This window comes from Solanum pennellii, chromosome 1 (genome assembly GCF_001406875.1).
Source record: "Solanum pennellii chromosome 1, SPENNV200".
Lineage (NCBI taxonomy): Eukaryota > Viridiplantae > Streptophyta > Magnoliopsida > Solanales > Solanaceae > Solanum > Solanum pennellii.
Window position 1 is genome coordinate 53313332 of NC_028637.1, and position 24566 is coordinate 53337897.

The window sequence follows — 24566 nt, forward strand, 5'->3', positions numbered from 1 at the left end:
GTTTTTGCGAACGCGCAGTGATCTTCACATCTTCGATGCCTGCCAAACTAATTTTGCATCCTCCTTGCTAACCCTTAATTCCTCGTCAAGGACTCTTTGGTTTGTCCTTGGAGAGGTTTGATTGAAGTTTTTACCCTATAAACATTATTTTACATTTTAAAGGTATTTTTACATGTTTCAGACTTTATACGACACTGGCAAACCTTCCCAAAACATATGGACCTCTACAAGTTTATTTACGTTAATTTCCAGATGCCAAGGTCTTCCTTTGACGTCTTACAATATTAGTCTAGCTCTGTAAATATCATTTTAATCAGTATTTAATAGGTTAGGCTATAGTCTAGTTCATAGGACTTCCGGGGTGTTACATTATCCCCCTTAGGAACATTCGTCCCTGAATGACACCTAAATCCTATTTATAGGGAGAGAAAGAGATCAATACTAGCATCTCAACCAACAATAACAACATAAATATAATCATCATGAGCCACAAATCATTGGAGGAATACTCAACTCCATTCAGCAAAAATAATATCAAAACATTACACTAACAATTCAATTCACAATCACCACATATAAGAGATTACCATTTCATATCAGAATATTAATTCTTAGTAATGTCCTTTGGTACCACGAATGCCCCAGTGGTGCTTATGGATCTCATGAATAGAGTGTTTCAAAGCTACCTAGATTCATTTGTCGTTGTCTTCATTGACGACATCTTTGTATATTCGAAAACTGAGGGTGATCACATAAACCATTTGAGGGTGGTGTTGCAAGTGCTTAAGGCAAATCAAATATTTCCCAAGTATAGCAAATGTGAGGTTTGATTAAGGTCACTGGCGTTTCTTTGTCGTATCATATTTGAGGGTGTTGAGGTTGATCCAAGGAAAACTGAGGCGATGAAAAATTGTCCCAGACCATTAACTCTAACCGTCATTAGGTGTTTCTTGGTTATAGAGGGTTATTATGGGAGGCTTGTGGATTGTTTTGCATCCATTGCCTCTCCCTTGACTACTTTGACCCAAAAAAATAAGAAATTTGAGTGGTAGGAGGCATGAGATATGCGCTTCCAAATTTTTAAAGATAGGCTTAATTCTTTCCAGTGTTGACTTTATCGGAGGGTACAAAGGGTTTTCATGTATATTGTGCTTCATCCCGAGTGGGTTTAAGGTGTGTGCTTATGCAACATGAGAAGGTGGCGGCCTATGCTTCCAGACAACTTAAGGTGCATGAGAGAAACTATCCAACACATGATCTTGAATAAACGGCTGTGGGATTTGCCTTGAAAATATGGAGGCATTACATGTATGGTGTCCACGTTGATATGTATGCCGACCACAAGAGTCTCCAATATCTATGTACTTAAAAGGAGTTGAATCTACGACAAAGAAGATGGTTGAAATTGTTGAAGGATTACGACATGAGTGTCCTCTATTACCTCGGAAATACCAATGTTGTTGCGGATAGTCTAAGTCGTATGATCATGGGTAGTTTGTCTTACATAGAGGAAGATAAGAAAGATCTAGTGAGAGATTTTCATAGGTTGGCTAGATTGGGTGTGAGGTTGGAAGATTCTCCGAATGGTTGTTTCATGGTCCATCAGAACTCCGAGTCATATTTGGTAGTCAAGGTGAAGTCCAAACAACACTTTGATCAATCATTGATGAAGTTGAAGGAATTGGTTCTTAGCAAGCTTAATAAATCATTCTCCTTAGGGGGTGATGGTGTCTTGAGGTATCAAGATAGGTTGTGCGTTCCCAATGTAGAGGGGTTGAGAAATGGGATCCTTGAGGAAGCCCATGCGTCTTGTTACTCCATTGATTCGGGTTCGACAAAAATGTACCATGATCTTAGGGAAGTATTTTGGTGGTAATGTTTGAAAATGGACATAGTGAGATTTGTTGCTAAGTGTCCAATTTGCTAACATTTTAAAGCCGAGCATCAAAAATCGAGTGTCTTACTACAAGAAATCGCAGTTCCTACATGGAAGTGGGAAGACATCAATATGGATTTTGTAGTAGGTTTGCCTCAGACACAAAAGCAATTTGAAATCTATATGGGAGGTTGTGGATAGGTTGACCAAGTCCTCTCATTTTATTCCCATCAATTCTACTTATTTTGTGAAATATTATGCAAGTCTCTTAATAGATGTGATTTTCTGTTTCCATGGTATTCCGTTATCCATCATATCAGATAGGGGTGCACAATTTACATTTAGGTTTTGGAGGTTATTGCAAGAAGGGTTGGTAACTAAGTTAAAGTTAGTGTACCGCTTTTCATCCCTAAACGATTGGCCAAGCGGAGCGTACTATTGAAACCTTTTGAAGATATGCTTAGGGGTTGTATTATTGATTTCAAGGGAAATTGGGACAAGCATTTGCCTTTGGAAGAGTTTGGCCTCCAATAAATAGGTTCCCTTTATCCATATCTATGGCTCCTTATGAAGTCTTGTATGGTAGGAGGTGTAGGTCTCCTATTGGATAATTTGATGTAGGTGAGCCTTCGCTTCATAGTGCCGATTTGATATATAAGACTTTGGAGAAAGTTCCTATTATAAGGAATCACATGCAAATGGCTTGTAGTCGGCAAAAGTCCTATGTCTATCATAAGAGAAGGGATTTAGAGTTTGAAGAAGGTGATAAGGTGTATTTGAAACTTTCGCCTATGAAAGGTGGTGGTTAGATTTGGCAAGAAAGGGAAGTTGATTCTTGTTATGTGAGTCCATATGAAATAATGGAAAGGGTTGGTAAGGTTGCTTACGTTCTTCCGGTTTTCCATGTTACAATGTTTAAGAAGTGTATTGGTGATCCCGAGTCAATTTTTCTATTGAGGGTCTTGCTATGAAGGATAACCTCTTTTATGAGGAAGTTCCGGTTCAAATCCTTCATAGGAAAGTAAAGAAATTGAGGAATAAAGAAGTGACTTCTGTAAAGGTGTTATGGAAGAATCACCTAGTTGAGGGTGCAGCATGGGAGGCCGAGACTGGCATGAAGTCTTTTTACCTTCATCTATTTGATAATTAAAGTTAGTAGTTCTTACTAATAACGAAAATAATGATTAAAATTGAAGTTGCTTTGTTTTTTGGTGAAGTTTTGCAAAAGGTGGATTTTTGATGTAGTTACAGCGAATTACAATAAATGTGCTTTTTGACTTGAAAATTTTGCATTTTTTCTTGTTTTGAGTCATTTTTTCATTTTGATATGGTGAGTCTTTATGAAATGACATTTAGTATATTGGTAAGTTGAACTTTTGCATAATTGACACATAAATACTATGTTGAGCTCTTGTTGTTTTGAGAAGGATGTTCCTCATAATGTAATGTTGTGCCTTAAGTGTGGTAATTGAACTTTTGAATTGCCTTGTGTAAGTTATATGGTTGATGTTGTTACGAATTGCTTATTGGTTGGGGTGCTAGTCATTAGTCTATTCCTTCGTTCAAAGTTTTTAGTGTCGTTCGGGATGAGTGTTCCTAATCGGGGATAAAGTAACACGTCAAAAATACAAGATTGTGTTAGAGCCTAACATAAGTTTCGTAAGGTCTATACACTATTTTTAAGGTCCATTTAATGTATATAAGTCATTTCGGAAGTCTAGAAACCAAAACATCCAAGAATGTCCATAACGTCCGGAAACTTGTTCTAGGATGTACTAGCGTGCCTTATCCTATTTGACAAGCTTTTAGAAGTCGGAAAATAATGAAAAATTAGTGGAAGGGTGTTTCAAATGTTTTAAAGTTGATTTATGATCAAAACTTCCGGGTACGACTCCACAAGACCAGCCAATAGCCTTTGAGGAGGACCCTTAAAGAGAGGGCAAAAGATGTCAAAAAACAGTGCCACGAAAGGATGCCACAGAAGGGCTGTTTGTGAATCGACGGGGCATCCTTGACACCGTCAATGGTAACTTAGAAAAAATCCTTGAGGGGTAATTCTGCAGTCTCTGACCAGGACGACGAATGTGCAGCACGGAAGGGCATAGTGGCCGTCTATTGATGCACGATCCGTCGATCGTGGTCGCGTATGTGGTCACTGTAAATTTCTGCACGATTTTAATTAGTTCCAATTAATTAATGATGTATTATTTTGTTAATTAGGGGATTAAGGAATCCTAATTAAGTTAGTTAACCCCCCATATAAAGACCCCAACCCCATTAGACTAGGCACAACTTACAAAACAAAACTCTCTTCCTTCTCTCTTCTTTCTCTCTCTAGTGAAGATCACCATTGATGACAAATCTAGGTCAGGGTTTAAGGTCTTCAAAGTGTCATATTTCACCATAAATCTTTATAAATTATTAAGGTATGTGATCTAATTCACCTTTGAGACCTATTTCCTCAAAGGGTTCCATCAAATTGATTTCCAAATTTTTAGTTTCAAGTGGATTACATCCAATCACAAAATTGATGTTATGAATTAATTTTTTATGATTTATTTTGTATTTAATGAATAGATTAACATGTATTATAACTTAATTATGATATATCTTTATTGTTTGATCTAGTTTGTAGAAGATGACCTTTTTCCATTAACCCTAGGTTATGATCTTGATATGATGAACTATATTGTATTACTACTATATGATGTTTTTATACTAATAATGAATGATTATGGTAATTCATAGTCCATTCATACTAGTTCTTGAGAAGTGATCTAGGTTATGAAGTATGTTGTGAATTTACCTAAATATGTTATCTTAATCTTTGATCTAGTAGTGAATTATGTTGTAGTCATTCTTTTAGCCTTGTTATCATGTTGGTTATTGAAGTATTATGAGGTTATACCCTAATTGGGTTTAATTAAGGGTTAATGGTATGACCTTGATTATGGATTATGAAGGAGTCTTGGTAAGTCTTGTGATCCCTATCCTTTACTTCAAATTGTGGTTAGTTGTGATAAAGTCGTGATGTTGTTTTGGATAATTCTCTCTGTCAGGATTGAAAGGATGGTATGATGTTAAATTGAAATGACTTGTCTATGATTGTAAAGTGTTGGCTTAAGATGTAAATGTTTTAAGGATGGTGAAAGATTTTCCAATGTTCTTTATCATGATATAAGAATCTTAATGTTCTACCTCACCTATAGGAATTGTAATGAAATGACAATACTCATGCAATTCTATTGAGCTATGATGAATATGATGTTATACAAGGGTTAGACCAATGAACTACAATAAGCTATGATGATTAATAAAGACATTAATGACATTTTAAAAAGGGACTCTAGCTTAGCACCGAGTGAACTAGAGTTGAGGAATGTCCGTTCCCACCTAGGGAAGGTAGGATAACTAACGTACTTTTGAAATTGGAGACTAAAATACATGTAGCATGAAGAGGGTCCCACCTATATCTCCTAGTTTTTTTAACTATGTTGCCCCCATAGGAATACTAGCTAGTTTATCAATGTAGCTGCTATGTTCATATTTTTGTAGTATCTTGGCTAGTAGCCCGCCTTCTTTCGATGTAGGGTTCCATGAAACCGCATTCCACATCATCTCAAGTGTTCTATGTCGGTTAGGGAAAGATGTTCACATAAAATGAACTAAAGGATTGAACTCTAACTAAGATTATCTAAGGGGTAAAAGTCTAGGTAGTAGCATGGCACTCTACCTTAACATTGCACTAGTTAGCCTTGAAGGGAGTCTTAAGAGGATGTTCTTATGTATGAAAAATCTTATAATGCTATATGACATGTCTATGATAAACTTTCACATTGTTGATACTATATGTTGATTGTTGTCACTTATGAATATATGATGGTCTATATTGTTAAAGTATGATTTTATGTACTCTTAAGTGTTGTGATATGTGAAGTAGCATGTTAGTCGTGATGCTTGTTGGGTTACATGAATGAGTAAGGTTATGGGACTTTGCTTGGTCATTGCACTTATACAGTTAATAGGGGTTCATATGTAAGTGTTTTGCTTTAGTCATGTTGAAAGGTATTCTTATTCATGCTTGTTACTAATATGACTTGATGATATAGATTCTTGTCTATGTATTCAAATGTATTCTATTCATGTTGACTTGACTAGACCTGGTGTTGTTGTACATGCCGATGACCTAATGAACATGTCCTATTGGTTTGTATGGTCATATTGAATATGCATAAGTGTTTTGAAAGTAAATTTCATATCTTTATGAAATGTCCTTTTTAGCATGATTTTAATGTATGTGTGTATATGGTCTCATACTTAGTACAAGTGGTGTACTTACCCTATTTCTTCCTTTTACCCAACAGTTTAGGTTCTGGTCGTTGAAGTGCTTTTGAAGACAACTTGTACAAGACTTGGATCTCTTGATCATCCAAGTAGGTTAGGTCCTCACATTCCGAGGGCGATGCCACTTTCTAGATAATAGAGATTTTTTGAATTTAGTAATTCTATGTTTCTTTCTTTTCCATTTAGTATGAAACATTGTATAGCCCATGTAAGGAATTCTTACATTGATTTATGGTTATGCCTAAGTTCTTACACTCTTATTAGATGGGTATGCGATAAGACGACTATTATGACTATGTTGATATACTCATGTGCAATAAAAGTATAAGACTAAGTAATCTTCCAATACGAAGGGTCTATGTATACTATATATATATATATATANATGTTGTTGGTCTTGTGATGTACATGCCTATGACTTAATGAATATTCCTAAGTAATTTGGTATAGTCTTGTTGAATGTTCATAAATGTTTTTAAAAAAATTGCATACTTAATGAAATGTCCCTTCTAGCATGTTTTCATGATATGTGTGCATGTGGTCTCATACTTAGTACAAGTAGTGTATTAACTCCATTTCTTCCTTTTCCCCAACATTTTAGGTTCCGGTCGTTGAAGGGATTTTGGAGATGACTTGACGAAGACTTGGATTTCTTGATCATCCTAGCAGGGTAGGTACTCACTTTCCGAGAGCGATGCCACTATCAAGCCTATGATGTTGCTTTAGTTTTAAGACTCCTATGTTTCTTTCCTTTCATTTGAGTACTAAACATTGTATGACCTCTATGTGGTCTTGTTTCATTGATGTATGGGCTAAGCCCGATTTGATATACTCTTATTAGATGATTATAAGATGAGACGACTATTTTGAGACTATGTTATATTTTATATACTTATGTGCAATAAAAGTAGAAGATTAAGTAATCTTCCTACACGAAGAGTATATGTATACTCGATATATATATATATATATATATACTATGTATATGTAGAGGTCTATGTGAAATTCCGAGTAGATGCAATGAAAAGTTTTAATTTTTTCGCTAAATTTAACCTATGAATGTAATCATGTAAGCTAAGAGGCTTGACTTATCTAGGGGCTATTCGCGGACGTGATAATGCACATTCATACTTCATCATATCATATACTTAACATCATAGCATATAGGACATATTTATAGCATGTCCATAGATTCATTTTAACATACATAGAAACCAAACCTAGGAACTATCTAGCATGTTACTCATGTGCAATGCATAGACAAGGTCGCATACCCTTGCCCATATTAGTAAACCTATCAAGTCATCCTAGTTAAGGAAACACATATCATACTTTCATAGACATAAGGTTAACATCCATAGTAGTAGACACCAGTGAATATGAGAACAACCTTTATTAGACATTATGATTCTATACTACTTGTAAGCATGCATAATGTGTGAGAGTTTGTGTACATTGGTCAACATAATCACATAATGACTATCAACAAAACATTGAGGCAGCTACCCTCTTAAGACTACAATGCCCAACAAAGTATAGGACACACAACACAATTTAGCATAGGAAGCAAGCTAACTTCATATTACACTTTAAGACTGCTAACATTTTCTATTCACATAGGGGTCCATGGTTAGGGGTCATCAATACTTAACAATTCATTAATGGAAGCACCTATACATGACCCTAACATAACCAATTACATGTTTATAACAATAGACATACAACCTAGATCACAACTAGAATAGCAAAGTAGATACAAACTTCACATAGTGTGATCATCAATTTGCCTTCAAGGCCACAACCAACACATATATAATGGCAATAAAGTAAATAGCGCCACCATAAGTGGACCATAAAACACAATTCCAATCAAGGCTTTATCAACTACAATAATATAGAAAATTGTAGCATAAGAGTAGACATTACCAATTCATCCACGTTTTGATCTACATTGATCAATACACCTTTTTCTTCAACAATACAAGCATAGGGTAGTAACTAAATTTACATAAATCATGAAAGAAACCATGTACAAGTCGTTACAAGATCATGATACAACTATTGCAAAAAATCACCATTACTCTAGATAATAGATAGACATAGATCACCAACAAATTTTCCTAGACTAGATAATCAATCAAAATTCATCAATATTGTACATGTAGGGCATTATCTAAACAAATCATAGCCTAAGTGTAATCCTACTACAATTTCCAATAAACTCGATAGCACTGCAAGCATGCTTCATATTAGAAATTCATGTAAGATAAAATAACATAGGCTAATGTTATTCAAACAATCAAGTCTTGATCCACATTGGATCCATTACCTATAATTCATAATCACATTGCTTCATAGGCAGTAGTTAATCATCACTTTAACACAGCTGAATCTCACAATAAGCATGCTAGAATCATCAATCTATAGGATAAAACATGTAGATCAATCCTTACTGTAACAACCCTAAAAATGGATGTGCTAAGTAATGCTTAATGTGTCTAGAATGCCTACGATTAGACCGGGTTCACACGGATTGATGCGCGTAGAACCAGACATCTGAACCCTTGTGACAGCCAAGACAACTAACTTGGGGAGTTAGTTGAGCTAGGAAAGGTTGGGACCAGCTATGTAGGGCTCCCGAATATGAAGATTTACCCTGATAAGTCTTTACCCGACTTCAAAAGGGGAAATCTTAAGTATGGAGGGTCTAGGGGTAAAATGGTCTTTTAAAGTCTAAGGGTATTAGGTTCATTACCCTAAATATATAATTAATTAATTGATTAAAAAGTTGGAGGGGCATTTTGGGGAGAGAGGGCCGAAAATTGGCCTTTGAGTGAAGTCTTGCTCCACCAAGGTTCGAACCTAGGTGGAACCAATGATTTAAATTGTTTTTATTTATATTGGAAAATGAACTTAATTAATTAATATGTAATAGATTATCTAATAAAAAGGAAAATTAGATTTTTTGTAAAGGGTTGAAAGAGTCCTAGTTTGACTAAGTCCTTACCTAGGCCTAAACTACTTTGCATGTTTCACTCTCTCACGTCAATTCCTTACTTTCACGATCATTCTCTCTTGCTTTTAAGGTTTCTATGCCAAGAAAAAATACTAAAGCACAAAAATGACTAAAGTTTTTCACACTTGAATAACTTACACAAAAATATAAAGAAAAGAAGCTAATAAAAAACGTTAGGCAAAAGGGAGGATTATTCCGTCGATTTGGTGTTGAAGTTGAGGGTATTTGGATGTGATTTTTGGAAAAGTTTTTGGGCAGCAATTCAAGGTTTTAAATACATAAAAGGTATGGGTTTTCTTACTCTTGGTCCCTTTCCGAAGTTACCCTTATGACTCAGATGAATCTACTCTGAAAAGTAGGGTTTTTCCTCTTTACATGTTCTCTGTCACTAGCTCCCATCAATTTGTATGTTTGGTATGTTTGCTAGTAGAAAGTAGAGATGTAATGTGTTTTCATATGATTATATTCATGTATGTATGTTAGGATTTATTTGAATGTTAAACATGCTGTACGAAATTATGTGTTTATGTGTGTGCAATGTGTAGCCGTGACATATATTCTTGGTTTGAAGTTCGAAAATGACATGTTATGGTTGTATTCTTACATGCAAAAATTTGTGTAAATCGTGATGTTCATATGAAGTATAATGTGTCTGATTTGAATGGAAATTATTAGCTAAATGAATCCATGAAAATACATCTAAAGATGTACTAAATGATCCATGAACCACCCTAAAAACTAACATGTAAATGTTGATGACATGAGCTGAAAAACGTACAAAATTTCCAGCATCTTGTTGATGAGTTTAGACCAAGATAAGTAATGTAAAAATGCTAATTGAGTGCAAACTCTTTATAGAATGTGATCATGAAAATTCTTCTAAAGAACTAACTAAAAACTACTCCAAATGTACACATTTAACGTGAAGGAAGTGAGAAAATAGCCTGCAAAAATTTGATCAAAATTCCAGCACTTTTATGTTAGTTTCGACCAAGTTAAGTCAATTAACATGTTATGAAAAAATGAAGATAAATAAGTGAGGTCACTTAGGATCGAACTAGTGACCTCACCTTGTTAAAAATCATAAAATAATATAAGTTAAAAGAATATGGTAAGGGGGATTCGAACCGTGACCTTGACTGCAAAATGAAACTGTCAAAATAAAAATGAGAGGAGTGAGATTCGAACAAACAAACTCTTGGTCAGAATTAAAAAATTTAAAGAAAACAAAGGTTGAGGCGTGTGGGAGTTGAACCTACGACCAATAGGATGATTAAGGTAATTAAAGAGAAAAATAAAGTGAGGTTGTGGGGATTCGATCCCATAACCTCAAGGTAAACTCGAAAAACCCAAGGAAAAAGAAAATAAAAGAAATGAGGCTGTGGGGGATCGACCCCACCACCCCTTGGTCCCAAGACAAGCGAATAACATAGAAAGAAAAATAAGGAAAAATGAAACGAAGGCGCTAGGGCTCGGTCTCGGGTCCCCAAGCCGTATGGATCAAAATAAAATAAAAAAAAAGATCTAAGTGTTAACCAAGGGATTCGAAACAGGGTTCCCTTGCCCAAACTCCGTATTGATACATAAGTCATACGTGAATAAATGTTCAAAGTAATGCTTTCCACATTGATCGAAATCGAGATCTTGGCATACATACAAGATGCATAAGTCTTGTACCACATAATCTTAGGAAGTTATGAATCACTTAAATGAACTATGAATGAACCCTCATGGCTTGTATGTATAGACCCATAATTCTAGCATACGTTTAAAAGTAAGTGAACCTAAGATGTATGCAATGAAATGATGAAACCATAGAAGGGTTAAGTAAGAGTGTGAACACAGTAAATGGCCATGTGCATTGGCATAAGTTGAACTGAACATTCACGTAATAAGAGATGAGTAATTATAAAGAGCAAACGTGCTAAAGTTAATGAATCTTGTGACAACATGATAAGAGGCTAATGTAAAAGATGAGGGCAATCTCAAATGAGCCTAAGTAAATTTACCAAAACGTACTCACCTATGAGAGTGTAAAGTTAATGAAGAGACCAGTCTCTATGAAAACTCTAATGAAAGTATTTAAGTTAATTCATAGTTAATACTAATGATGAGATGAGAAATCATCTAATGAGCTTTGATATCCTCATGCTAGAAGCCAACATCCATGATGTATGACTTGAATGTAATGGAACTTTATATTGAGCACCTATAGGCTAGCTATGAGCGGTGATGCCTTACATCGAGAAGGGAGCAGGTTAACGTAACTCTCATGAGATGAGATTTTCCGGTATGCCGGGTATGGGTCTACTTATATATCCTAGTCTTTCAACCTATACTGCCAATATAGGGATCTAGTAGGGTTCAATCCCCTATATACGCTAGCATGTTTTGGGTTACTTTGGCCGGTGATTGCACCTAATTTCGGTGTGGGGAAGACACTAGATTTCATGATGCTCACATGATCCATGTCGGTTAAAGTTAAATTTCCCAAAGAATGAATGAGGTCAGCCTCAAATGATGCACATGAAGAAATGAATGATACCAAAGGTGTTAGGATAGGATAATAAAGAGTTGAGCTAGACATAAGTAATGACACTAGGTCAGTCTTGATCATTGCAAAGCGAACCCGATGAAAGTCATAAACTACAGCATAGATAGAGCTTGTGTCTACACTAGCTTATGAATGTGTGAAGTGAAGTACATATAAATGAATAAAACAGAATCTGTGTTTTCTAAATAAGGCTCCCTAGTTGAGATCCCATATGTTGATCCCTCATTTATTGGAAGTCTTAATGTCAATTCCATGATTACAAAGTTTCATGGCATATGAATAAATGATATGAAAGATGTCATATGCTATATGCAATATGTTATATGTTATGTGAAAGATGTTATGTGTTGTGTGAAATATGATACATATGATGATGCATGTTACTCTCTTGGCATGACTTTCCTAATCAAAATTTGGCAGGTCCACTAACTTTCCTAATCCAAACATGGCAAGTCTACTGACTTGACTTTCTATAAATCATGTTGTTAGGAATGAGCTATTCTTACTCATGCATGTCCTTGGTGTGTGCTTGCATATACCCATACTTAGTACAAGTGTGTACTAATACCATACAATATCTACTTTTAGGTGCAGGCATAGGTGGACGTTAGAGCTTACGGTACGACATTGCAGTTATCTGGACGTGGAGCCTACATCCGGACTTGGTAGTCCCTCATGCTTTCGTGGATTTCTACCAGTATTTTATAGCTTAGATGTAGGCTTTATCTAGTTGATCATGTTCCACTAGTGTTTCATTTCCCATTTCATTTCAGACTTTGTATTTGTGTCGGTTTTTCAAGAATACGTTTAATGCAATTATGAACTGCTTCTTTCATTTGATTTTCTCTATATTAAATGGTTGATTTTTGAACACCTATGATGTTAAGTATAATATGTTTCGCATGAAATAAGAATACAAAAAGTTCAAATTTTCCGATAAAATTAACCTAGATTAAGTGAGTATGACATATGTGGGACTGTCTGTGAGCTCTGAGAGGTCAACGACGCCGGTTTTTCTGGGGTCTAGATTCCAGTCGTGACAAAGTTGGTATCAGAGCCCTAGGTAAAATTCCGAGAATAATGAGTTCACGTCAACCACATTGAGTTAATGCATACTTAATACTATGATGAGATGAGAAATGATCTAATAAGCTATGATGTCCGCATGCTAAGCTAGCTTCCATGATGCATTGAATGTAATGGAACTTTAAACTGAGCACTGATAGGCTATAAATGAGCAGTGCTGCCTTCTTTCGGGAAGGGCGGAGGTTCACGTAACTCTCATGAGATAAGACTGTTCGGCATGCCGTGTATGGGTCTACTTATATCTCCTATTCTTTCAACCTATACTGCCAAAAAAGGGATCTAGAAGGGTTCAATACCCTATATACGCTAGCATGTTTTAGGTCACTTTGGCTGGTGATTCCACCTCATTTCGATGTGGAGCAGACACTAGTATTCATGATGCTCACATGATCTATGTCGGTTAAAGTTAAACTTCCCAAAGAATGAACGAGGCCAGCCTCAAATGATGCACATAAAGAAATTAATAATACCAAAGGTGTGAGGATAGGATAATCAAGAGGTGAGATACACTTAAGTAATGACACTAGGTCATTCTTGATCATTGCACAGCGAACCCGATGAAAGTCTTAAACTATATCTTAGGTACAGCTGGTGTCTACACTAGCTTATGAATGTATGAAGTGAAGTACGTATAAATGAATGAAACAGACTCTGTATTTGCTATAGTAGTCTCCCTAGTTAAGGTCCCATATGTTAAGCCCTCACATTTGGGAAGTCTTGATTTCAAGTCCATGATTCCACAGTTTCATGGTATATGAACGAATCATATGAAAAATGTTATGTACTATATGAATTATGTTATGTTCTATGTGTAATACGTTATGTGAAATATGATACGTATGATGATGCATGTTACTCTCATGGCATGACATTCCTAATCAAAATTTGGCAGGTCCACAAACTTTCCTAACCCAATCATGGAAAGTCTACGGACTTGACTTTCCATAAATCATGTTACTAGGAAAGAGCTATTATTACTCATGCATGTCGTTTGTATGTTCTTTCATGCAACCATACTTAGTACAAGTGTGTACTAATACCATACAATATCTACTTTTAGGTGCAGGCGTAGGTGGACGTTAGAGCTTACGGTACGACATTGCAGTTATCTGGACGTGGAGCCTACATCCGGACTTGGTAGTCCCTCATGCTTTCGTGGATTTCTACCATTATTTAATATTTTAGATGTAGGCTTTATCTAGTGGATCATGTTCCACTAGTGTTTCATTTCCCATTTCATTTCAGACTTTGTATTTGTGTCGTTTTTGCTAGAATACGTTTAATGCAATTATGAACTGCTTCTTTCATTTGATTTTCTCTATATTAAATGGTTGATTTTTGAACACCTATGATGTTAAGTATAATATGTTTCGCATGAAATAAGAATAAAAAAAGTTCAAATTTTCCGCTAAAATTAACGTAGATTAAGTAAGTATTACATATGTAGGCTTGTCTGTGCGCTCTGAGAGGTCAACGACTCCAGTTTTTTTTGGGGTCTAGATTACGGTCGTGACAATGTTGGTATCAGAGCCCAAGGTAAAATTCCGAGAATAATGATTTCACGTCAACCACATTGAGTAGTTTCTAAGTCATGGTAGTGAAGTGCACCACTATCCTAGATTAGAGATTACATGATGCATAGGAAAATTCCCTTCTTCTGATCTCATCGTGCCTTTTCCGAAAGTCTGATTTCTTGATGTTATGAGCGTGTCTAACATCAACCTTTGTTGTTTTCTGAGAATGAATACTAGGAGAACCATTGGTCTAAGGAGAGGAGGAGCAGCTGCTGGGGAAAATCAGGTTCCACCCCAAGATCCAGCTGAAGGAGTAGATATGCCGGTTAACCCTACTAGGTTGACTGATGCGGAGGTGCGGGAATCTCTGGCCTAGATGGCATAGGACATCACTATGCAGGCCCAATCCATGACTGTCCAGGTCAACCGGAAGAAAGTTGAGAGGGAGAACCCACTGGTACGTATCATGGTTGAAAGGCTACAAGACTTCACGAGGATGAATCCTCCTATTTTCACAGGGTCCAAGACTTCAAAAGATTCCCTGGAGTCTGTGGACGAGGTACATAAGATTTTTGTGGCCATTGGGGCGACGGATAAAGAGAAAAGATGAGTTGGCTTCCTATCAACTTAATGATGTTGCCAAACTTTGTGCAAGATGTGGCATGATATCCGAGCGGTTGGCTGAGTTTCGGTCACTTGGAAGCTGTTTAAGATAGCCTTTCAGGAGAGATTCTTCCCCACAGAGATGAGGGAGGCCAATGTTGAGAAGTTTATCAACCTTAAGCAGGGATAAATGATAGTCAGGGAGTATTCCATGAAGTTTGTTAAACTATCCAGGTATGCTAGTTTCCTTGTATCTATCGCAGGGATGAAGTGAGTAGGTTCCTCATAAGAATCACCGGATATCTGAAAGAGGAGTGTCCGGCTACGATGCTCCACGATAACATGGACCTCTCCAAGTTGATGGTGCATGTCCAGCAGGTGAAGGACAGCTGGAATAAGAGGGGCGTCTATGATGGTACAAGGCCTAAGCCTCATGATCAGGCAGGTCCTAGCAATGGGGCCAACAAGAATAACATTGGCGTCCGTGAGCTACTCAGATTTAAAAAAGGGGCAACAAAGTTCAGGGAACTCTAACTTTTAGAGGAATACAACACCTATAGGAGGCAGAACCGAGCCTAAGAAGGGCAATGGAGGTGATATACAGCTCCCTAGACAGGACTGTGCCAAGTGTGGCCTTTCTAACAGTGGAGGGTGCAGACAGGGCACTAATGCCTGCTTCGGTTGCGGTAAGAGCGGGCACATGGTTAAGGACTGCCCATAGAAAAGAGGTCATGCTGGAGGTAATGCCCACCCTAGGCCTAATCCACAAGATGCAGCAGCAGTCGAGCCACCTAAGAGGAACAGGTTCTATGACCTTAAGGGCAGGGAGGAGCAGGAGATGTCCGCTGATGTGGTCACAGGTATGCTGCAAGTATTCTCGACTTCTATTTATTTTTTACTTTATCCAAGGTTTGCGATTTCCTTTATAACTCCTTTTCTCTCTCTCACTTTTGACATATTTCCTGAAGTTCTTCATGATCCTATAATGGTTAGTACATCTATAGGAGAAAATGTAAGAACTTATAGAGTATACAAGGATTGCCCAATAGTTTTATGTGGTAAGACTATAAGTGCAGACTTAGTTGAATTACCCATGCATGATTTTGATATTATACTTGGCATGGACTGGATTCATAGCTGTTATGCTTGTATGGATTGTTTTACTAGGGTTGTGAGATTTCATTTTCCTAATGAAGAAGACCTAGTCTGGGAGAGGTACAACTCGAGTCGTCCTAATCCCTAGATTTCGAATCTTAAGGATAATAAAATATATCCAAGGGGTTATTATGTCATCTTTTGAGTGTTAATGATTTAGATAATTACATTCCATCCATAGACTCAGTTCCTGTAGAGAATGAGTTCCAAGATGTATTTCCTGATGTTTTCTTGGAGTTCCTCCAACTCGAGAGATTGACTTTGGTGTCGACTTAGAACCCGATACAAAACAAATTTCAATTCCTCCTTACAGCTGAACTCAAGGAGTTGAAGCTGCAGTTCAAAGATCTCACTGATAAGTTTTTCATTGATTCTAGCATATCCCCTTGGGGCGCTCCAGTGTTGTTTGTGAAAAATAAAGATGGAACCCTTTGAATGTGTATCGATTATCAGAATCTCAACAAAGTCACTATTAAGAATAAGTATCCACTTCCCAGAATAGCTGACTTGTTTGACCAACTCCAAGGGTCTAGTTTCTTCTCGAAGATTGATCTTCATTCACGGCACCATCAGCTCAGGGTTATATATGGAGATATCCCAAAGACATCCTTTTGTACCCGTTTTGTTCAGTAGTTATGTCATTTGGTGTCACAAATGCACCTGCTACATTTATGGATCAGAAGAACAGGGTCTTCCGTGAATACCTTGACTCTTTCGTCATAGTATTCATTGATGACATTCTCATATACTCTATGACAAAGGAAGAGGATAAACAACTTTTGAGGCTAACTTTGTAGGTAGTTAGACAACATCAGTTGTATGCCAAATTAAGCAAGTGTGAATTCTGGCTTAGATCAGTAACCTTCCTGGGTCATGTTGTGTCCGACAAAGGTATGGAGGTAGACCGAAGGAAGACTGAGGCTGTTAAGAAATGGCCAAAACCTCTTACTCCCACAAATATTAGTTGCTTCTTGGGATTGGCTGGTTATTATCGTAGGTTTGTGGAGGGTTTTTCTTTCATTGTTGCCTCACTAACAACTTTGACTAATAAGATAGCCAAGTTTGAATGCACGGAGACTTGTGAAAAGAGTTTCCAGGAGCTCAAGGACAGACTCACTTCAGGCCCACTGCTTACTTTGCCTAAGTGTTGTGAAAATTACAATGTTTATTGTGATACATCTAGGATTAGTTTGGATTGTGTTCTTATGCAGGGTGGTAAGGTGATAGCTTATGCGTCAAGACAGCTCACGGTTCATGAAAAAAATAATACCACTCATGACCTGGAGTTGGCAGCTGTGGTGTTTGCACTAAATTTGTGGAAGCACTACTTGTGTTGAGTGCATGTCGATGTGTTCACACACCACAAAACTCTCATGTACGTGTTCATACAGAGGGAGTTGAATCTACGTCAGCGGAGGTGGTTGGAGTTGTTGAAGGACTATGACATGAATGTCCACTACCATCCAGCTAAGGCGAATGTTGTAGCTGATGCTTTGAGTAGGATGAGAATGGGAAGTACATCCCACGTTGAGGATGAGAAAAAGGAGTTGGTGAAAGTTATGCACAGACTGGCCAGACTAGGTATGCGGTTAGTTGACTCTACTAGTTGGGGTGTTTCAGTTCATCCTAGTGCTTAATCATCCTTACTAGTTGAAGTCAAGGAGGGCCAGCATCTTGATCCTGTGTTGATGGAGCTGCAGGACTCAGTGTTGATGAAGATGAATGAGTATTTTTCTTTGGGAGATGACGACATACTTAGGTACCAGGTAAGGCTGTGTGTACATGATTTGCAGAGCATGATCATTCTAGAGGCCCATGGTTCTAGATATTCTATACATCCGGGTTCCACCAAGATGTACCGTGATCTTAAGCAGATCTATTCGTGGGATGGCATGAGAAGGATATTGCAGAATATGTGCCCAAGTGTTCTAATTGTAAATAGGTTAAGGAAAAACATCTTAAGCATGTCGGTCTTACTCTGATTATTGAGGTTTCGACTTGGAAATGGGAGGCCATTAATATGGACTTCGTGGTTGGTCTTTCGAAGACTAGAAGACAGCATGACTCAATATGGGTTATTGTGGATTGGATGACTAATTCTGCCCACTTTATACCTGTGAAGTCCACTTACAAAGCTGAGGATTATGCGAGACTCTTCATTGATCAGATTTTGAGATGACATGGGATTCTTTTGTCAATCATTTAAAATAGAGGATCTCAATTCACTTCACATTTCTGGAGATCCTTCAAGAAGAGCTTAGGCACGCAGGTGAATCTTAGTACAACCTTTCATCCTCAAACTGGTGGGCAGGTAGAGCGCATCATTCATACATTAGAGGACATGTTGAGGGCGTGTGTGATTTACTTCAGTGGTAGTTGGGACGACCATATTCCTTTGATAGATTTCTCATATAATAACAACTATCACTCCAGCATTGGGATGGCACCGTTTGAGGCACTGTATGGAAGGAGATGTAGGTTTCTAGTTGGGTGGTTCGAGGTGGAGAGTAATCCATATTAGGTCTTGAGATCATTAATGAGGCCTTAGAGAAGGTCAGGGTTATTAGGGACAGGTTGGCTACTGCTTACAATCGGCAGAAGTCGTATGCAGACAATAAAAAATGACCCTTAGAGTTTGATGTTGGTGACCAGGTCTATTTGAAGATATCACCTAAGAAGGGGGTGATAAGGTTTTGCAAGAAGGGGAAATTGAGATATGAGATCCTACAGCGTGTGGGTAAGGTGTCCTATGAGTTGGCATTGCCTGAGGAGTTAGCTTCTTTTCATCCAGTCTTTTATGTCTCTATGTTAAAGAAGTGCCTAGGTGATCCAGCATCGATTTTGCCTGTTGAAGGTTTGGGAGTCCATGAAGACTTGCCCTATGAGGAAGTACCTATTGAGTTTTCAGACAGATAGATCAAGCGGATAAGGGACAAGGAGGTTGACAAAGTAAAGGTATTGTGGAGGAATTATCTTGTTGAGGGTGCTACGTGGGAGGCCGAGGCCGATATGAGATCTCGCTACCCTCATCTTTTAAGCACTTGAGGTTAGACTTCCTACACTTAAGTCTAAGTTTCCTTATCTCTCCATTTTTTGTTCCTATTGCTTGATTGTGTATAGTAACTATGTTATGATCCGACTGGCCTTACGCTAAATAGTTAGTAGTGTCATTCGGGGACGAATGTTCCTAATCGAGGGATAATGTAACAACCTTAAAAATGGATATACTTAGTAATTCTTTATGTGTCTAGAACGCTACGATTAGAACGATTTCACACAATTGATGCACTTAGAACCATACCTCTGCACCCTTGCGACATCCAAGCCAACTAACTTGGAGAGTTAGTTGAGCTAGGAAAGGTTGGGTTCAGCAATGTAGGGATCCTTAATATAAAGATTTACCCGGATCAGTCTTTACCGTACTTAACCAGGGGAAATTTTAAGTTTGGAGGGTTGTTCCCCTTTACATGTTCCCTGTCACTAGCTCCTATCAATTTGTAGGTTGGGTATGTTTGGTGGTAGAAATTAGGGATGTAATGTGTTTTCGTGTTCATTATGTTAATGTATGTATGTTCGGAGTTATGTGAATGTTAAGCATGCAGTCCAAAATTATGTGTTTATGTGTGTGCAATGTGTAACCATGACATATACTCTTGGTTTGAAGTACGAAAATGACATGTTATGGTTGTATTTTACATGCACAAACTTGTATAAATCATGATGTTCATATGAAATATAATGTGGCTGATTTGAATGGAAATTATTAGCAAATTGAATCCATGAAAATGCACCTAAAGATGTACTAAATGATCCATGAATTGTCCTAAAAACTTACATGTAAACGTTGATGAACTTGAGCTGAAAAACTTACAAAATTTCAGCATCTTTTTGATGAGTTTCAGCCATGATAAGTGATCTAAAAATGCTGATTTGAGTACAAACCTTTTATAGAATGCGAACTTGAAAATGCACCTAAGGAACTCACTAAAAAATACTCCGAACGTATACCCATTTAACGTGAAAGAGGTGAGAAAATAGGCTGAAAAAATATGATCAAAATTCAAGCACTTTGATGTGTAATTCGGTCAAGTTAAGTCAATTAACATGTTATGAAAAAATGAAGAAAAATAAGTGAGGTAACTAAGGATCAAACCGGTGACCTCACCTTGTTAAAATTCGTAAAATAGTGTAACTTAAAAAAATGTGGTAAGGGGGATTCGAACCGTGACCTTGACAGGAAATGTAACATTGCAAATAAAAATGAACGGAGGGGGATTCGAACCAACAACCTCTTGGAAAGACTAAGGAATTAGAAGAAAATAAAGGTTAAGGCGTGTGGGAGTCAAAACTATGACCTCTCTACTGATTAAAGGAATTAAAGAGAAAAATAAAGTGAGGCTGTGGGGATTCAATCCCTTACCCTCAAGGTCATCTCAAAAAGTCATGGAAAAAGAAAATAAAAGAAATGAGGTTGTGGGGGATCGATCCCACAACCCTTCGGCCCAAGACAAAAGAATAAGAAAGAAACAAAAATAGGGAAAAATGAAACGAAGGCTTTGGGACTCGATCTCGAAACCGAGTCCCCTTGAGTAAACTCTTATTGATACATAAGTCATATGTTCATAAATGTTTAATGTAATGCTGCCCACATGGATCTAAATCGAGATCTTGTCATACATACAAGATGCATAAGTCTTGTACCACATAATCATAGGAAGTTATAAAATCACTGAAACGAACTATGAATGCAGCCTCAAGGCTTGTATGTATAGACCCATAATTCTAGCATACATTTAAAAGTAAGTGAACCTAAGATTTATGCAATGAAATGATGAAACCCTAGAAGGATTAAGTAAGTGTGTGAAACACACTAAATTGCTATGTGCATTGGCATATGATTAACTGAACATTCACGTAGTAAGGGGTGAGTAATTATGAAGAGAAAATGTGCTAAAGTTAATGAATGTGGTGATAACATGATAAGAGGATAATGTAAAAGATGAGAACAATATCAAATGTGCTTAAGTAAATGTTACCAAAACGTACTCACCTATTAGAGTGTAAAGTTAATGAAAAGACGAGTCTCTATAAACACTATAATGAAAGTATTGAAGTTAATACATACTTAATACAAATGATGAGATGAGAAATGATCTAATGAGCTATGATGTCCTCATGCTAAGCTAGCTTCCATGATGCATTGAATGTAATGGAACTTTAAACTGAGCACTGATAGCTAGCAATGAGCAGTGATGCCTTCCTTCGGGAAGGGCGGAGGTTCACGTACCTCTCATGAGATAAGACTGTTCGGCATGCCATGTATGGGTCTACTTATATCTCCTACTCTTTCAACCTATACTGCCAAAAAAGGGATCTAGAAGGGTTCAATACCCTATATACGCTAGCATGTTTTGGGTCACTTTGGCTGGTGATTCCACCTCATTTCGATGTGGAGCAGACACTAGTATTCATGATGCTCACTTGATCTATGTCAGTTAAATTTAAAGTTCCCAAAGAATGAACGAGGCCAGCCTCAAATGATGCACATAAAGAAATGAATAATACCAAAGGTGTGAGGATAGGATAACGAAGAGGTGAGATACACTTAAGTAATGACACTAGGTCATTCTTGATCATTGCACAGCGAACCCGATGAAAGTCTTAAACTACATCTTAGGTACAGCTGGTGTCTACACTAGCTTATGAATGTATGAAGTGAAGTACGTACGAATGAATGAAGCGGACTCTGTGTTTGCTAATGTAGTCTCCCTTGTTGAGGTCCCATATGTTAAGCCCTCATTTTTGGGAAGTCTTTATTTCAAGTCCATGATTCCAAAGTTTCATGGTATATGAACGAATCATATGAAAGATGTTATGTACTATATGAATTATGTTATGTTCTATGTGTAATACGTTATGTGTTATGTGAAATATGATACGTATGATGATGCATGTTACTCTCATGGCATGACATTCCTAATAAAAATTTGGCAGGTCCACAAACTTTCCTAACCCAATCTTGGAAAGTCTACGGACTTGACTTTCCATAAATCATGTTACTAGGAAAGAGTTATTATTACTCATGCATGTCGTTTGTATGATCTTGCATGTACCCATACTTAGAACAAGTGTGTACTAATATCATACAATATCTACTTTTAGGTGCAGGCACATGTGGACGTTAGAGCTTACGATACGACATTGTACCTATCCGGACGTGGAGCTTAAATTTGGACTTGGTAGTCCCTCATGCTTTCGAGGTTGTCTACCGTTATTATCTAGATTAGATGTAGGCTTTGGCTAGTGGAATATTCCACTAGTGTTTCATTTCCCATTTCATTGTAGACTTTCTATTGGTACCGTTTTGGCAAGAATACTTTTAATGCAATTGTGAACTGCTTCTTTCATTTGATTATCTCTATATTAGATGGTTGATTTTTGAACGCCTATGATGTTAAGTATAATATGTTTTGCATGAAATAAGACAACCAAAAGTTAAAGTTTTCAGCTAAAATTAACCTAGATGAAGTAAGTATGACGTATGTAGGCTTATCTACGACCTCTGAGAGGTGAACGACGCCGGACTCGTCTAGGGTCTAGATTCCGGTCTTGACACTTACCAAGATTCCTTTGATTTGATTACCAAGGTTTCATACCCATAATTAACCAATAATATCAATATAAGGCAGTACCTAAAATTAACATTACATATACGAATCCTATATACATGTACTATAGACTCGATGTTACAGTGAAGTCCATACTTTAACAATCAATAGAAAACAGAGATCAAGTATTCAATGCATCAATATACATGGATACAATATCACGTAATTCACCATCAATATACATAATAAATAGTAGACATAAACATTTCAACATAATAGAATCAAAATTCAACCAATAATAATCCACGATCACAATGCCCATGCAAGGGCTAAATCCCAAAACCTTATGCTCTGATACCAAGTCTGTCAAGACCCAAAAGCACCCCCTAGAAGTTAGGGAAAACCCTACTTTTGTGACCGGGGGTACTTGACCCTTTTAGGGTCTTCTACAAGCCTTTAACTATAGTTCATTACATAAGACATGATAAGTAGTGCTTAATTTAAATTTTTCACAAATAAATTAATCAAAAGAAAATATTTCATAAATAGATAAGAAATCTTATCGTCACAAGCCAAACTTAAACACAGGACATAAATAACATAAGGACACGACCCTTTACATTGAAATTAAATATATAATAAGTCTTAACATAAAAAAACTAAGAAGATAGGAATTTTTGCCCTAAAATAGATGAGGACACACTTTGTCTTGAGAGGAACTTTCCCAAGCTTTGCCTTCTAATCATCAACCTTGCTTCAAACCTATACCTAGATAGTATAGAAAAGTTATAGGTTTAGTACAAGTAATAGACTAAAGTATGTCATATTCAAAAACATGCGAAAAGGGACATTTTAGTAAAATAACATTTCATGCCACTTAAGTAAAACATTCATGAATTTAGAAATAAAACAATATAAGGAACTTGATTTAACGCATAGAGGAGTATTTCCATAATTTTTAAACTAAAGGAACACTTTACATTAACTTCCCAAAACTTCATGTTAACTCAAATTGACATTACAGTGAATTCATAGTGCAAGTCAGGTGAACCCTCTTTCCCTTGAAGTTTCCCTAACCCAAGTAATCGCAACATTCCCTAGAGTAAGGCAAGAATGCACCGCCCATACACCCCCTTCAAGTCACACCAAAAGGATTCTTAAGACCACCAACCATAGTCTTACTTCATAAGAGAAATCAAATCTACACTCCTAGATAAACAAGTACCAAACATAAATTCTTATGAACTTTAAGTAAATGCCCTCATGCAATAGTACTTATAGGTCACACTAAGTGCAATGTGAGAGTAGCATCGGATACTACTACTCCCACTTAGTGCTCCTAATGGATTCCCTTTAACTTGAACAGTTTACAATGACTAAATTAAATTTACATTAAACTAGACAAAACATTAAAGTGAAGTAAAAATAATAAAAAGATAGTGAACTTCCAAAATAATGCCAATAAAGAATAAGCATCATTTCTATATGAGTTTCTCTTCAAAGGTCATCCTAATATTTTCTAATGTAATACATGAAGGAAGTATTCACATACCTCCTTCAATACACACCAAAGAGACCCTTAAGACTTCCTCCCTTTTGGCATACTAACCTCAGGATAACAAGCACCCATTCACAAGAAATACATTAGAAGAACACCCAACAAAACACAAAAGTCTTCCCTTTCGGAATGCCTATTTAGTGCAATGAGTATATAGTGTCCAATACCACAACAACCCTAAGTAGTACACTCCTTTATAATGTTCGGCATCAAGTCTTCCCTTTGGGAGGTCCTACCTAGTGCAAGGATAGA